The sequence below is a fragment of the Aegilops tauschii genome, chromosome 7 (genome assembly GCF_002575655.3).
Source record: "Aegilops tauschii subsp. strangulata cultivar AL8/78 chromosome 7, Aet v6.0, whole genome shotgun sequence".
NCBI lineage: Eukaryota > Viridiplantae > Streptophyta > Magnoliopsida > Poales > Poaceae > Aegilops > Aegilops tauschii.
The window spans coordinates 184619657-184637973 of NC_053041.3; positions in this window are offsets into that span (position 1 = coordinate 184619657).

An 18317-nucleotide genomic window follows, 5' to 3' on the forward strand; every position below is an offset into this window, starting at 1 on the left:
TTACTTCACAGATGATTTGAGTAGATGCTGAGTGTATTTACTTGATGAAACACAAATCTAAATTATTGAAAGGTTCAAGTAATTTCAGAGTGAAGTTGAAGATCGTCGTGACAAGAGGATAAAATGTCTATGATATGATCATAGAGATATCTGAGTTACGAGTTTTGCACACAATTAAGACACTGTGGAAAGTGTTTCAGAATTAATACCGCCTGGAACACCACAGTGTGATGGTGTGTCCGAACATCATAACTGCACCCTATTGGATATGGTGCATACCATGATGTCTCTTATCGAATTGCCACTATCGTTTATGGGTTAGGCATTAGAGACAACCGCATTCACTTTAAATAGGGCACCACGCAATTCCGTTGAGACGACACCGTTTAGAGAAACCTAAGTTGTCATTTCTTAAAGGTTTGGGGCTGCGATGCTTATGTGAAAAAGTTTCAGGCTGATAAGCTCGAACCCAAAGCGGATAAATGCATCTTCATAGAATACCCAAAACAGTTGGGTATACCTCCTATTTCAGACTTGGAAGCAAAAGTAATTGCTTCTAGAAATGAGTCCTTTCTCGAGGAAAAGTTTCTCTCGAAAGAATTGAGTGGGAGGATGGTGGAGATTTGATAAGGTTATTGAACCGTCACTTCAACTAGTGTGTAGCAGGGCACAGGAAGTTGTTCCTATGGCACCTACACCAATTGAAGTGGAAGCTTATGATAGTGATCATGAAACTTCGGATCAAGTCACTACCAAACCTCGTAGGACGACGAGGATGCGTGCTACTTCAGAGTGTTACGTGATCCTGTCTTAGATATCATGTTGTTAGACAATACTGAACCTACGAGCTATGGAGAAGCGATGGTGGGCCCATATTCCGACAAATGGTAGAAGCCATGAAATCCGAGATAGGATCCATGTATCAGAACAAAGCATGGACTTTGGTGAACTTGCCCGATGATCGACAAGCCATTGAGATAAATGGATCTTTAAGAAGAAGACGGACATGGACGGTAATGTTACCGTCTATGAAGCTCGACTTGTGGAAAAGAGTATTTTCACAAGTTCAAGGAGTTGACTACGATGAGATTTTCTCATCCGTAGCGATGCTTAAGTCCGTCGGAATCATGTTAGCATTAGCTGCATTTATGAAATCTAGCAGATGGATGTCAAAAACAAGTTTCCTTACCAGTTTTCGTAAGGAAAGGTTGTATGTGATACAATCAGAAAGGTTTTGTCGATCCTAAGGATGCTAAAAAGGTATGCTAGCTCCAGCGATCCTTCCATGGACTAGAGCAAGCATCTCGGAGTCAGAATATACGCATTGATGGAGTGATCAAAGTTTTTGGGTTTATACAAAGTTTGTTAGAAACTTGTATTTACAATAAAGTGAGTGGGAGCGCTACAACATTTCTGATAAGTATATGTGAATGACATATTGTTGATCCGAAATGATGTAAAATTTCTGGAAAGCATAAAGGGTTGTTTGAAAGGAGTTTTTCAAAGGAAGACCTGGATAAAGCTGCTTACATATTGGGCATCAAGATCTATAGAGATAGATCAAGACGCCTGATGATACTTTCAAAGAACGGACACCTTGACATGATTTTGAAAGAGTTCAAAATAGATCAGCAAAGAAGGAGTTCTTGGCTGTGTTACAAGGTGTGAGTATTGAGTAAGACTCAAGACCTGACCACAGCAGAAGAGAGAGAAAGGACGAAGGTCGTCCCCTATGCTTTAGACGTAGGCTCTACAGTATGCTATGCTGTGTACCGCACATGAAGTGTGCCTTGCCATGAGTTGGTCAAGGGGTACAATAGTGATCCGGGAATGGATCACATGACAGCGGTCGAACTTATCCTTAGTATATAGTGGACTAAGGAATTTTCTCGATTATGGAGGTGAAAAGGAGTTCGTCGTAAAGGGTTACGTCAATGCTAACTTTGACACTAATCCGGATGACTCTGAGTAGTAAACCGGATTCGTATAGTAGAGCAGTTATTTGAAATGGCTCCAAGTAGCGCGTGGTAGCATCCACAAGATGACATAGATATTCGTAAAGCACACACGGATCTGAAAGGTTCAGACCAGTTGACTAATAACCTCTCTCACAAGCATAACATGATCAAACCAGAACTCATTGAGTGGTAATCACATAGTAATGTGAACTAGATTGTTGACTCTAGTAAACTCTTTGGATGTTGGTCACATGGTGATGTGACCTGTGAGTGTTAATCACATGGTGATGTGAACTAGATTATTGACTCTAGTGCAAGTGGGAGACTGTTGGAAATATGCTCTAGAGGCAATAATAAATTGGTTATTATTATATTTCCTTGTTCATGATAATCGTTTATTATCCATGCTAGAATTGTATTGATAGGAAACTCAGATACATGTGTGGATACATAGACAACACCATGTCCCTAGTAAGCCTCTAGTTGACTGGCTCGTTGATCAATAGATGGTTATGGTTTCCTGACCATGGACATTGGATGTCATTGATAACGGGATCACATCATTAGGAGAATAATGTGATGGACAAGACCCAATCCTAAGCCTAGCACAAGATCGTGTAGTTCGTTTGCTAAGAGCTTTTCTAATGTCAAGTATCATTTCCTTAGACCATGAGATTGTGCAACTCCCGGATACCGTAGGAATGCTTTGGGTGTACCAAACGTCACAATGTAACTGGGTGGCTATAAAGGTGCACTACAGGTATCTCTGAAAGTGTCTGTTGGGTTGGCACGAATCGGGACTGGAATTTGTCACTCCGTGTAAACGGAGAGGTATCTCTGGGCCCACTCGGTACGACATCATCATAATGTGCACAATGTGACCAAGGAGTTGATCACGGGATGATGTGTTACGGAACGAGTAAAGAGACTTGCCGGTAACGAGATTGAACAAGGTATCGGGATACCGACGATCGAATCTCGGGCAAGTACTATGCCGCTTGACAAAGGGAATTGTATACGAGATTGATTGAATCCTCGACATCGTGGTTCATCCGATGAGATCATCGAGGAGCATGTGGGAGCCAACATGGGTATCCAGATCCCACTGTTGGTTATTGACCGGAGAGTCGTGCCGGTCATGTCTGCGTGTCTCCCGAACCCGTAGGGTCTACACACTTAAGGTTCGGTGACGCTAGGGTTGTAGAGATATTAGTATGCGGTAACCCGAAAGTTGTTCGGAGTCCCGGATGAGATCCCGGACATCACGAGGAGTTCCGGAATGGTCCGGAAGTAAAGATTTATATATGGGAAGTCTTGTTTTGGTCGCCGGAAAAGTTTCGCGCATTATCGGTATTGTACCGGGAGTGCCGAAAGGGGTCCGAGGGTCCACCAAGGGGTCCACAAGCCCCGGCGGGGCCACATGGGCTGTGGGGTGTGCGCCTTTGCCTATATGGGCCAAGGGAACCAGCCCCAAGAGGCCCATGCGCCAAGAGATAAGGAAAGGGAGAGTCCTAAAGGGGGAAGGCACCTCCGAGGTGCCTTGGGGAGGATGGACTCCTCCCTGGCCGCACCCTTCCTTGAAGGAAGGGCCAAGGCTGCGCCCCCCTCTCCCTTGGCCCTATATATAGTGGGGGGAGGGAGGGCAGCAAAACCTAAGCCCTGGCGCCTCCCTCTCCCTCCCGTGACACATCTCCCTCCTCCCGCAGCGCTTGGTGAAGCCCTGTTGGATTCCCGTTACTTCCACAACCACGCCGTCGTGCTGCTGGATCTCCATCAACCTCTCCTCCCCCCTTGCTGGATCAAGAAGGAGGAAACGTCGCTGCTCCGTACGTGTGTTGAACGCGGAGGTGCCGTCCGTTCGGCGCTAGGATCATCGGTGATTTGGATCACGACGAGTACGACTCCATCAACCCCGTTCTCTTGAACGCTTCCGCTCGCGATCTACAAGGGTATGTAGATGCACTCCTTCCCTCTCGTTGCTAGTAAACTCCATAGATTGATCTTGGTGATGCGTAGAAAATTTTGAATTTCTGCTACGTTCCCCAACACTCTATATGTGGATCAGACCTGTTACTTTGCTCTGAATGTTGAACTTTCAGTTTGAACATATGGAATGGGCTGTTATTTTTTTAAATGGGTTGTATTTGTCCTCCACGGGTTTAGAGGCTGACTTGTGGTCCTACCAAGTTGACGCGTACACAACCAAGAGATGATTGTACGTGCAGAGGATGACAGCAGAGACCCGCCAAGGTCATGGCAGTACGCAAGCAAAGTGCCTCCTTATTTCAATCCAATAAAAAATGGCTCCTCGTAATGGATTTCTGACATCTGGGTCCCATGCCATTATCAACATAGTCAATAAACGAGAGACTTGCACAACGAGCGGCTGACATCAGGGACCCAGCAGCTCGCCCAGTTTTTTTTGTTTTGGGTTAATTTGATAAATGCCACTCCAAATCTGGTGTTTCTAAGAAATGCCATTGCAATTTCCAAACTTTGAAAAATGCCATTTCATGCCATCCCCAGTGTCATTTTTCAAATTCTGGAGTGGCGTTTTTCAAAGTTTGCAAATTGCAGTGGCGTTTTCCAAAGTTTGCAAAAATTGCAGTGGCATTTTTCAAAGTATGGAAATTGCAGTGGCATTTTTATGAATCTCCATATTTGTTGTGGCATTTATCTAATTTTTTTTGAGACGGAAGCAGGGTGTCAACTGGGCTGTGCGGGGCACTCTGGCATGTCTAGACAGCCTTCTCTTTTATGTTTACCATAGGCCAGCCCAGTAGTTTTTTTTCTGAAAATGGCTAGCCCAGTTTTTTTGTGATTTGCCAAGTAAGTCGCTTTGTCAGGCCTATGGGGCTGCAAATCTTTCAAGACGAGGAGAGCTTCATTCGGCTGGACGAGAAAATGGCCTATCAGTAATGAGAAATGGGCTGTACATTTTTAAAACACATCAAACCGGCAATTACTTTCAAATTTCTTTTTTTCATTTCAAGATTTTAAATTGCATTAATTTTTATGCGTGGAAAATTTGTTGAATTTTATATTGATATACATTTATTTTTAAAATCAGTTTGAATGTGACTCGAAATTTCGGGATTAAAAACAGTTCGGACCGCACCGAAATATGCGACATTTCGTATAATTTTTTAACCGTGGCCACAATATGGGCTGTAATGCTAACAAAAAGAATATGGGCTCCAAAAGAAACCTTCAGAATTAGCAAATGGGCTGTAAATTATTAGAAATAATGGCAGATGGGCTGTATGCTGTTTTCCATAGATTTGAGGCTTTCCTAAAAAAAAGGTTGACGCACAAGCAGTGACTGTTGGATGGCCATCCAACGGCCGTCGTGCTTCTTCAATCTCTCCTCTTCCTGCTCCAGACGCTCAAACAAGCGCCAGCGGGACTGCCTGCTCCCTCCTCCCCGCGGCCGGCTCTGCTGCCGCGCAGGCCTCACTGCCCCACCGTACTCCCATCGCTGGCCTAGCCATCCCTCTACTCACCCACAACTGTTGTTATTCTCTGGCGACGGCAGACGAACCAGTAAACCCTCGTACAGTCGTACTCCCCTCCGCGTGGGAAACAACTGTCGAGTCTTCCCTGCCTCCGTGTCGTTCCCTTCCTAGGCTTCGCCGTCGTCCACCGCCCTGGTGCTCTCGGCGCTGCCTGGTCAACGTGGTCAACGACCGACATGCATCTGAAGTGGACTGTACGTGGAGAGGCCGACAGCTGGGTCCACGGCCGCACGCAAGGAAATGCCTCCTTATTACGCGCAAAGTAATGATTCCTCCACCTGACATCAGGGACCCACCGAAAGGGCCTTTGTATTTCGCGAAAAAAATGTTACCGCCGCTGACAGCTCGTACCCACCAGCTATATCTTCGCACGCAAGGAAGTGCCTCCTTATTACGCACAAAAAATGAATACTCCCCCTGCTAGCTGGGACCCACCATGGTGGGAGGCTGACTTGTGGGCCTACTAAGTTGACTGGGACGGGGGCCTTTGTCAACTTTAGTCAATATGAACGATTCTAGCTCCAGTGACCGTACGATGTCCATCCAACGGCCGTAGTGCTTCTTCAACTTCTGGTCTTCTTGCTCCAGCCGCCCAAAGCAGCGCCGGTCGTGCCGCATGCTCCTGCCTCCCGTGGCTGGCTGTGCTGCCGCGGAGGCCTCACCGCCCCCTACTATTCCCACCGCTGGCCAGGCCCTGCGGCGACGGCAGCCTCACACTGCAGCCGAACCAGTGAACCCTCGTACTCCTCTCGGCGCGGGCTTCCACTGCCACGTCTTCCCCGGCTCCCCGCCGTCCCCTTGCTAGGCCTCGCCATCGTCCACCGCCCTGGTGCTCTCGGCGCGGCGTGGTCATCGTGGTCAAGGAACGACTTCCATCGGACATGGACTGTACGTGGAGAGGCTGACAGCTGGGTCCACGGCCGCATCAAGGAAGTGCCTCCTTATTACGCGGAAAATAATGATTCCTCCACCTGACAGCTGGGACCCATCGGATGGGCCACTGTATTTCGCAAAAAAAACGTTTCCCCCTGACTGCTGGGACCCACCAGCTACATCTTCGCACGCAAGGAAGTGCGTCCGGGCAAAAAAAACGATTCGGCCCCCCTGACTGCTGGGACCCACCAGCTACATCTTCGCAGGCAAGGAAGTGCCTGATAGTCGGGACCCACCTGGTCGAAGCGTACGTAGCGTTGTCATTCTGGTCGCGAACGTGTACATACATATATACTGGTGGATGTAGAGGCGCGCACGTGTCGTAGTAGAGGCGCGCACATAGCATGTACACGTACGTACAGCGGCCAGTGTGCAAGAAAGAAAATACGGCCACGTACGTACATACGGGCAAGGTCTCGAACGCCTACTCGCGCATACGTACGGCCAGGGCTCGTGTACATGGCTGGGTCGGAACGGAGAAATAGCGTCATCATCGTGTTCATGGGGAGCCAACCAGCTGGGTCGGAACGGAGAAATAGCGTCGTCATCGTGTTCATGGGGAGCCAACCAGCTGGGTCGGAACGGAATCCGTCGTCATGTTCATCGGGAGGGCTTGGACGGAACAGCCGATGGAAACGAGGCCTGGCGTACCGCAGAACGGAGGAAACGGCCTTGTGTTCGACCGGCCACGTTTGAAACGGGATCCTGTTCATCGGGAGGGGTCTGGCGTACCGCAAAACGGACGAAACGGACCTCCTACGGTCGAAACGGGGGTCCTGTTGATCGGGAGGGGTGTGGCGTACCGCAAAACGGAGGAAACGGACTTGTGTTGGAGCGCTACGGTCAAAACAGGGGTCCTGTTCATCGGGAGTGGTGTGGCGTACCGCAAAACGGGACTCCACGGGATACTGTTCATCTCCACCGTCGACCCCCTCCAGCCTCCACGGGCTACTATTCATCCACCGTCGATCTCCTCCAGCCTCCACCTGCGACTGTTCATCCACGGGCTCCTGTTCATCCAGCCTCCACCACGCGCTACTCCACAGGCTACTGTTCAACCAGCCCTCTCCACGGGCTCGTGTTCAACCACCCCTCCACGGGCTACTGTTCATCCAGCCCTCCACCGTCTAATGTTCATTCTGCCCACCACGGGGTGGTCCTATTCATCCTGCCTTCCACGGGGTCCTCTTCATCCAGCCCCAACCGGCTCGATCGATTGGGGTCCTGTTCATCCAGAGGCAACACCATGGGGTCCTGTTCATCCACCCCCACCGGGAACTGTTCATCCAAACCCCCCCAGCAACGCTCACTGTTCATCCAGAGGCAGCATCGATCGGCTTCAGTTAGCAGCAGTAGCGAAGGAATCGCTCGATCGGTTTTAGTTAACAGCCATCGATCGATCGCTCGGGTTCAGTAACGCGTAGCCTGCAGTGCAATCGCTCGGGTTCAGTTAGAGACCAACGCCTCGCTCGGGTTCAGTTAGAGCCAATGCCTCGCACACACGCGCGTACGTGTACGAGAGAAACGTGCATCGCTCGGCCCCCGGCCTCCCACCGTAACCGGGAACTCCCCGAAATTTTCCTTGCCCTCACTTCTACCATGGTTTTTTCCGTCATGGACGGCCCAAAGAATGTCATGCAGCTGCGTCTCCGGCCCGCCCAGGACGAAAAGCCCATTTTCTGTCATGATTTTTTGTCATAGAAGTAGGAGCCCACCACATCTATGATGATACCGGGTTTTGTCACAATTATCGTCATAGAAGTGTCATATGTATGACAAAAAAATCGTTCGGCCCAAAATGTCACGGATGTGTCTTTTTTTGTAGTGGAAGTTCATTCTACATTGCTGGGAAAGATCCGTGAAGCTCAGAAGGATGACAAAGAGATTGCTGAGGTAAAAGAGAGGATGAGCAAAGGAAAGGCCAAAGGTTTTCGCAAGGATGAGCACGATACCTTATGGTTCGAGGACCGTGTATATGTGCCCAATAATGCAAAGATCAGGAAGTTAATACTTCAGGAGGCTCATGACTCACCATACTCGATTCGCCCTGGAAACACCAAGATGTATTTGGATTTGAAGGAGCGTTTCTGGTGGACTGGTATGAAGAAGGATATTGCGGAGTATGTAGTCGTAGGTGATGTATGCCAGGGAGTAAAGGTAGAGCATCAGAAGCCAGCCGGATTACTACAACCTATGCCGATACCCGAATGGAAGTGGGATAAGCTTGGCATGGATTTCATTACCGAATTTCCCAGAACCCGATCGGCATATGATTCTATCTGGGTAGTAGTTGATTCGCTTGACCAAAGTGGCTCACTTTATCCCAGTGAAAACCACCTATACAAGTGCGAAGTTGGCCAAGATATATATGACCAGGATCGTATGTCTGCATGGAGTTCCGAGGACCATCGTATCAGATAGAGAACACAGTTTACCTCAAAGTTTTGGAATCAGCTGCACCAGACTTTGGGTATTAGGCTAGAGTTCAGTACAGCCTTTCATCTGCAGATAGATGGATAGACCGAGAGAGTCAATCAGATTCTGGAGGACATGTTGAGAGCGTGTGGACTAGATTATGGATCTAGTAGGGATGATAATCTGCCTTACGCAGAGTTCGTATACAACAACAGTTACCAAGCCAGTTTGAAGATGGCCCCTTTTGAAGCTTTGTATGGGAGAAGGAGCCAGACACCGTTGATGTGGGAAGAAGTTGGAGACCGTCAGTTGTTTGGACCAAATGTGATCAAGGAGTCAGAAGAGAATGTTAAGTTGATTCGAGATAGACTGAAGGTAGCTCAGTCCAGGTAGAAGAGTTATGCAGACTAAAAAACGCAGAGGTAGTCTACGAAATTGGAGACAGAGCATGTCTTCGTGTGTCCCCTCTGCGAGGAGTTAAACGATTTGGAGTTAAGGGAAAGTTAGCCCCGAGATTTGTAGGACCATACCAAGTTTTGGAGCATATGGGAGAAGTGGCCAACAAGTTGGAGTCACCCGAAGGACTGTCAGGAGTTCATGATGTGTTTCACGTTTCCCAGTTGAAGAAGTGCCATGCAGAGATGGCCAATATTCCCCTGTCAGGACGCTTGACCCTGGAAAGGATAATGATGTTCCACGAAGTGGAGTATGGACTTCATAAGTATAAGTTTTTATCTCGGTGTGTGGGATATTCCACAAGGATGAAGAGATGAATTACTATTGGATATAAAGGAGGTATGATGTCGGAAATATGGATCAATGGAAATTCCATGATGAGTCTGAGTAATCATGTCCTAGTTTGGTGCCAATAGAAGGAAGGAAGACAGTACGATTGGATGGATTTAAGAATACTAGGAAGTTGGAAGTTGGAATAATGATCAGTTGCCCGATGATAAGTTCAAGGACTACAAGTGATTACATGGACCATAACCCACAGGCCCCAGGAACTGCCAAGAAGCAAGCACATTCTTGCTGAAGGAAAAACCCTGGAAGAAGTTACAATTTTAGCAACAGACGATCTTATAGGAGGTTACGCAAAACCTGAGACTTGTGAAGGAACGATAGATGTTTGTTTGGCTTGCAGAATCCATGGATTTATCCGAACTTGGTTCGTCGACAAGAGAAATTCTGCAATGCTTGTGAGGATGACCGAGTGTTAGAATGCGAGATTCGCTAAACCATATACAAGGTAATGATTTGGGTGCGGGGTGGATTGATCACCATACCGACTTACTCTTTTTGTTCGCCTTGCTATATGGGATGGTAAATCTGAGTGACTTACCTATGGTAGAGGGACGATCATCAAAACCTTGTTTGAACCTTAGAATGGTGTAAGTATATTTCCCTTGTACAAGGCACCTGTTGACAATCGTAGGATATACGGTGAGGTTCAGCCAGACCCATTTCCTGCAGGAGAAACCATAATTGGATGACCGCCATGAGATATCGATAGTTGATTAGTATTGGCGCCAGACCCGTCAGCTAAGAAGACCCAGTCTCGGAATAACCTTACACTACTGGAATCAGGGATTTTGCCGTCTGCCAGTCCTTTGCCGTCCGCTAGCAGACGGCAAAGATGGTCTTTGCCATCAGCTACCAAAAAGCAGACAGCAAACAACTGGCAGACGGCAAAGAAGGTTTTTGCCATGTGTCACTTCTTTGTCGTTTGCTGGCTGACGGCAAAGAATCTTTGCCATCAGCTGGCTGACGGCAAAGAGAGAGGTGGCCCCCACTAACGAGCCGATTAGAAAAAACTTAATGGCCCCGATAAAAAAGCGGAAGGCAAAGGCTTGGCGGACGGCAAAGGCTAACTAAACTAACCTAACTAACGGCCGATCGAGCCGCCCCCCCCCCCCCCGCCCGTTACTCCTCTCTGTTTCTCTCCCTCTCTCCTCCCCGACGGCACGCCACCAGATCCACCCACCGCCGCCCCCGCCGCCCGGCGCCCCCCCCCCCCCCCGCCCCCGCTTGCCCCGTCGCCCCACCACCCCGCCGGCCCCACCCCACCCGCCGACGCCCGTCGCCCCACCATCCCACCACCCGGCGCCGCCCCCGCCCCCGCTTGCCCCGTCGCCCCACCACCCCGCCGCCCCCGCCCCACCCGCCGACGCCCCATCGCTCCACCATCTCGGTGCCCCGGCGTGCCACCACATCGCCGGCCCACCCGCCCCACTGCCCGACCGTCCCATTGCCCGGGCGCCGCCCCCGCCCCCGCTTGCCCCGTCGCCCCACCACCCTGCCGCCCCCACCCCACCCGCCGACGCCCCGTCGCTCCACCATCCCGGCGCCCCGGCGCGCCACCACATCGCCGGCCCACCCGCCCTACTGCCCCGACCGTCCCATTGCCCCGGCGCGCCACCACGTCGCCGGCCCACTCGCCCCACTGCCCCGACCGTCCCAATTCTCCGGTGAGTTATTTTTTTCTTTTTTTCTTCTATTTTTTCATTTTTTTTGCTGTTTAATTGTTAGTGATAGATTTAGTGCTAGATATGTGTTATATAGTGTTAGTGTTAGAAGAAAAGAAGAAAAGAAGTAGAAGAAAAAAGAATATGTGGAAGAAAATAAGAAGAAGAAGAAGAAGAAAAGAAGTAGAAGAAGTAGAAGAAGAAGAAAAGAAGAAAAGAAAAACATCATATATAATTGTGTTGATCGGGTAGATTTAAATGTGCAGTTGTTTCATCGCTGCGAGGTTTGGTGTTCGACGACCTCGCCGTGCGTTTGACGAGCTCTGCCCCTTCGTTCGTGGGTGGGCACAAATGACATGTCCTCCTCCCCCATTAATTATTTGCTCTGTTCTGGTGTTTGTGCCGATGAAACTTGATAGCTAGCTATATATGTGTCTTGAATCATCAGTATGCGTAACCAATATGTGTCTCCCGTTCGAAAGCGTTATAGTTATAAATATGCATGCATTTGCATATTTATAACCTTGATTCTTTCGATTTGTCCAACGCTATCCATGGACAGCCTGAGTATCTGTAGATTGGGTTCGTTTTCCCATATGCTTTGCTCCGGATCCGACGCATAAATTTCGTCAGTGCCTCCCCTGTTGTTCTCCGGGTACACATCCTCTCTGTTTATTGCAGAGACGTGTATCAGGAGAACAGCGGGGAGGTGCTGCCGAAATTTTGCGTCGGATGCGGACCATAGCATGGGAAAATGAACCCAATCTACACATACTCGGGTGGGATTAGGACCTATCATTACCTATTAGAGTGTAGGTTGCATGGACGTAATAAAATTGACAAAGTAGATCAACTGATGAATATATACATGGTGAATTATATATACATTTGTTGTGTGTCCAGTAGCTTTGAAAGTCAAGATGAGTGATCGTGCGTGGATGTATACCGGTCACACTGGTCAGAACAAATGGAGCGCTGAATGGTTCACAAAAACCAAGGGGTTTATCCAAGCCGCATTTGCAAATGGCCAGAGGAAAACCTGGTGCCCCTGATTCCGGTGCGGCAATTGGGAAAAGAGGACAGAGGATGAAATGGGCAAACACCTGCAGAAGAGTGGTTTTACGCCCGATTATACGGTGTGGACATATCATGGTGAGTCTGCCCAACGTGACAGAGCTGAGGTGGATCGTCGTCGCACCGACGAGCATGGTACCGGGATGGAAAACATGGTGCAAGACTATGATGATCCTCGGGATTCGGACGAGGAGATGGAGGAATTTGCAAAGGCCTTCAATGAAATGTTGGAGTCTTCAAAACGTCGGCTCCACGAGCACACTGAGCTTTGTCAGTTGGATGCCATCTCACAAGTAATGGCTCTGAAGGCTCAGTTCAACTTGGGCAGAGAATGCTACGACGCAATAATGACAGTATTTGGACGCTTTCTACCCAAAGGCCATGTAATGCCTGCAAACCTGTACCAGTCGGACAAAATCCTCCGTGCACTGAAGATGCCCTATGAGAAGATACATGCCTGTGAGAAAGGATGTGCCTTATTTAGGCTTGGCTATGCGGACTTGAACTATTGTCCCATTTGCAAGTCTTCCAGGTATGTTGTGGTAGACAACGGTATGGGTGAGAAGACACAGACCAAAATCCCCGTTAGTGTTCTTCGGTATATGCCAATCGTACCAAGACTTCAACATCTTTTCATGGTCGAAGAGACGGCCAGACAGATGACATGGCACAAAATAGGCAAAAGAACCAAACTAGATGCAGATGGGAATCTGATGATGGTACACACATCGAATGGTGTTGCGTGGAAAAAGTTTGATGAATTACATGCTGACAAAGCGGCAGATCCGAGGCATCCTCGAGTCGGCATCAGCACGGATGGGTTCAGTGTGTTTGGTATGACGGCAGTGTTGGAAATATGCCTTAGAGGCAATAATAAATTGGTTATTATTATATTTCCTTGTTCATGATAATCATTTATTATCCATGCTAGAATTGTATTGATAGGAAACTCAGATACATGTGTGGATACATAGACAACACCATGTCCCTAGTAAGCTTCTAGTTGACTAGCTCGTTGATCAATAGATGGTTACGGTTTCCTGACCATGGACATTGGATGTCGTTGATAACGGGATCACATCATTAGGAGAATGATGTGATGGACAAGACCCAATCCTAAGCCTAGCACAAGATCGTGTAGTTCGTTTGCTAAGAGCTTTTCTAATGTCAAGTATCATTTCCTTAGACCATGAGATTGTGCAACTCCCGGATACCGTACGAATGCTTTGGGTGTACCAAACGTCACAACGTAACTGGGTGGCTATAAAGGTGCACTACAGGTATCTCCAAAAGTGTCTGTTGGGTTGGCACGAATCGAGACTGGGATTTGTCACTCCGTGTAAACGGAGAGGTATCTCTGGGCCCACTCGGTAGGACATCATCATAATGTGCACAATGTGACCAAGGAGTTGATCACGGGATGATGTGAGTTACGGAACGAGTAAAGAGACTTGCCGGTAACGAGATTGAACAAGGTATAGGGATACCGACGATCGAATCTCGGGCAAGTAACATACCGGTAGACAAAGGGAATTGAATACGGGATTGATTGAATCCTCGACATCGTGGTTCATCTGATGTGATCATCGAGGAACATGTGGGAGCCAACATGGGTATCCAGATCCCGCTGTTGGTTATTGACCGGAGAGTCGTCTCGGTCATGTCTGCGTGTCTCCCGAACCCGTAGGGTCTACACACTTAAGGTTCGGTGACGCTAGGGTTGTAGAGATATTAGTATGCGGTAACCCGAAAGTTGTTCGGAGTCCCGGATGAGATCCCGGACGTCACGAGGAGTTCCAGAATGGTCCGGAGGTAAAGATTTATATATAGGAAGTCTTATTTTGGTCGCCGGAAAAGTTTCGCACTTTATCGGTATTGTACCGGGAGTGCCGAAAGGGGTCCGGGGGTCCACCAAGGGGTCCACCAGCCCCGGGGGGGCCACATGGGCTGTGGGGGGTGCGCCTTGGCCTATATGGGCCAAGGGAACCAGCCCCAAGAGGCCCATGCGCCAAGAGATAAGATAAACGGAGAGTCCTAAAGGGGGAAGGCACCTCCGAGGTGCCTTGGGGGTGGAAGGACTCCCCCCTGGCCGCACCCTTCCTTGGAGGAAGGGGCAAGGCTGCGCCCCCCTCTCCCTTGGCCCTATATATAGTGGGGGGAAGGGAGGGCAGCAGCAATCCAAGCCCTGGCGCCTCCCTCTCCCTCCCGTGACACCTCTTCCTCCCCGCTTGCGCTTGGCGAAGCCCTGCCGGGATCCCGCTACTTCCACCACCACGCCGTTGTGCTGCTGGATCTCCATCAACCTCTCCTCCCCCCTTGCTGGATCAAGGAGGAGACGTCGCTGCTCCGTACGTGTGTTGAACGCGGAGGTGCCGTCCGTTCGGCGCTAGGATCATCGGTGATTTGGATCATGTCGAGTACGACTCCATCAACCCCGTTCTCTTGAACGCTTCCGCTCGCGATCTACAAGGGTATGTAGATGCACTCCTCTCTCTCGTTGCTAGATGACTCCATAGATTGATCTTGGTGATGCGTGGAATTTTTTTGAATTATTGCTACGTTCCCCAACAGTGGCATCATGAGCTAGGTCTATGCGTAGTTTCTATGCACGAGTAGAACACAAAGCAGTTGTGGGCGTAGATGTTGCCAATTCTTCTTGCCGCTACTAGTCTTATCTTGTTTCGGCGGCATTGTGGGAGGAAGCGGCCCGGACCGACCTTACACGTATGCTTACGTGAGACAGGTTCCACCGACTGACATGCACTAGTTGCATAAGGTGGCCAGTGGGTGTCTGTCTCTCCCACTTTAGTCGGAACAGATTCGATGAAAAGGGTCCTTATGAAGGGTAAATAGAAATTGGCATATCACGTTGTGGTTTTACGTAGGTAAGAAACGTTCTTGCTAGAAACCTATACAAGCCACGTAAAAAACTTGCAACAACAATTAGAGGACGTCTAACTTGTTTTTGCAGCATGTGCTATGTGATGTGATATGGCCAGAAGATGTGATGAATGATATATGTGATGTATGAGATTGATCATATTCTTGTAATAGGAATCACGACTTGCATGTCGATGAGTATGACAACCGGCAGGAGCCATAGGAGTTGTCTTTATTTTTGTATGACCTGCGTGTCATTGAATAACGCCATGTAAGTTACTTTACTTTATTGCTAAGCGCGTTAGCCATAGAAGTAGAAGTAATCGTTGGCGTGACAACTTCATGAAGACACAATGATGGAGATCATGGTGTCATGCCGGTGACAAAGATGATCATGGTGCCCCAAAGATGGAGATCAAAGGAGCAAAATGATATTGGCCATATTGTCACTATTTGATTGCATGTGATGTTTATCATGTTATGCATCTTATTTGCTTAGAACGACGGTAGTAAGTAAGATGATCCCTCACTAAAATTTCAAGAGACGTGTTCCCCCTAACTGTGCACCGTTGCGAAGGTTCGTTGTTTCGAAGCACCACGTGATGATCGGGTGTGATAGATTCTAACGTTCGAATACAACGGGTGTTGACGAGCCTAGCATGTACAGACATGGCCTCGGAACACATGCGAAACACTTAGGTTGACTTGACGAGCCTAGCATGTACAGACATGGCCTCGAAACACAAGAGACCGAAAGGTCGAACATGAGTCGTATAGCAGATACGATCAACATGGAGATGTTCACCGATGATGACTAGTCCGTCTCACGTGATGATCGGACACGGCCTAGTTTGACTCGGATCATGAATCACTTAGATGACTAGAGGGATGTCTATCTGAGTGGGAGTTCATTAATCAGATGAACTCATTTATCATGAACATAGTCAAAAGGTCTTTGCAAATTATGTCATATGCTTTAGTTCTACTGTTTAAGATATGTTCCTAGAGAAAATTTAGTTGAAAGTTGGTAGTATCAATTATGCGGACTAGGTCCGTAAACTGAGGATTGTCCTCATTGCTGCACAGAAGGCTTATGTCCTTAATGCACCGCTCGGTGTGCTGAACCTCAGCGTCGTCTGTAGATGTTGCGAAACATCTGACATACACATTTTGATGACTACGTGATAGTTCAGTGAGTAATGCTAACGGTTTAGAATTGTGGCACCAAAGACGGTTTCTTGAAACGTCGCAGAACATATGAGATGTTCCGAAGACTGAAATTGGGATTTCAGACTAGTGCCCACGTCAAGAGGTATGAGACCTCTGACAAGTTTCTTAAGCCTGCAAACTAAGGGAGAAAAGCTCAATCGTTGAGCATGTGCTCAAATTGTCTGAGTGCCACAATCGCTTGAATCGAGTGGGAGTTAATCTCCCAGATGAGATAGTGATGGTTCTCCATAGTCACTGCCACCAAGCTAGTAGAGCTTCGTGATGAACTATAACATATCAGGGATAGTTATGATGATCCTTGAGCTATTCGCGATGTTTGACACCGCGAGAGTAGAAATCAAGAAGGAGCATCAATTGTTGATGGTTAGTAAAACCACTAGTTTCTAGAAGGGCAAGGGCATAAGGGATACTTCATGAAACAGCAAGTCGTTTGCTGCTCTAGTGAAGAATCCCAAGGTTGAACCCAAACCCGAGACTAAGTGCTTCTTAATGAGGGGAACGGTCACTAAAGCAGTACTACCCTAGATACTTGGTAGATGAGAAGGCAGACAAGGTCGACATAAGTATATTGGATATACGTTATATGAATGTGTACTTTACTAGTACCCCTAGCAGCACCAGGGTATTAGATACCGGTTCGGTTGCTAAGTGTTAGTAACTCAAAATAAAAGCTGCGGAATAAACGGAGACTAGCTAAAGGTGAGATGACGATATGTGTTGGAAGTGTTTCCATGGTTGATGTGATCAAGCATCGCATGCTCCCTCTACCATCGAGATTTGGTGTTTGCGTTGAGCATGATTGGATTATGTTTATCGCAATACGGTTATTCATTTAAGGAGAATAATGGTTACTCTGTTTATTTGAATAATACCTTCAATGGTCTTGCACCTAAAATGAATCTCGATCATAGTGATACACATGTTCATGCCAAAAGATATAAGATAGTAATGATAGTACCACATACTTGTGGCACTGCCACTTGAGTCATGTTGGCATAGAACGCATGAAGAAGCTCCATGTAGATGGATCTTTGAACTCACTCGTTTTTGAAAAGATTGAGACATGCGAACCATGTCTATTGGTATATATGCATGAAGAAACTCCATGCAGATGGATCGTTTGGACTCACTTGATTTTGAATCACTTGAGACATGCAAATCATACCACATGGGCAAGATGACTGAAAGGCCTCGTTTTCAGTAAAACGGAACAAGAGAGCAACTTATTGGAAGTAATACATTTTGATGTATGCATTCCAATGAGTGTTGAGGCATGCAGTGGAGATCGTTATGTTCTTCCTTCACAGATGATTTGAGTAGATGCTGAGTGTATTTACTTGATAAAACACAAGTCTGAATTATTGAAAGGTTCAAGTAATTTCAGAGTGAAGTTGAAGATCGTCGTGACAAGAGGATAAAATGTGTGTGATATGATCATAGAGATGAGTATCTGAGTTACGAGTTTGGCACACAATAAAGACATTGTGGAAAGTGTTTCACAAGTAATACCGCCTGGAACACCATAGTGTGATGGTGTGTCCGAACATCATAACTGCACCCTATTGGATATGGTGCATACCATGATGTCTCTTATCGAATTACCACTATCGTTTATGGGTTAGGCATTAGAGACAACCGCATTCACTTTAAAAGGGGCACCACGCAATTCCGTTGAGACGACACCATTTAGAGAAACCTAAGTTGTCGTTTCTTAAAAGTTTGGGGCTATGATGCTTATGTGAAAAAGTTTCAGGCTGATAAGCTCGAACCCAAAGCGGATAAATGCGTCTTCATAGAATACCCAAAACAGTTGGGTATACCTCCTATTTCAGATCTGGAAGCAAAAG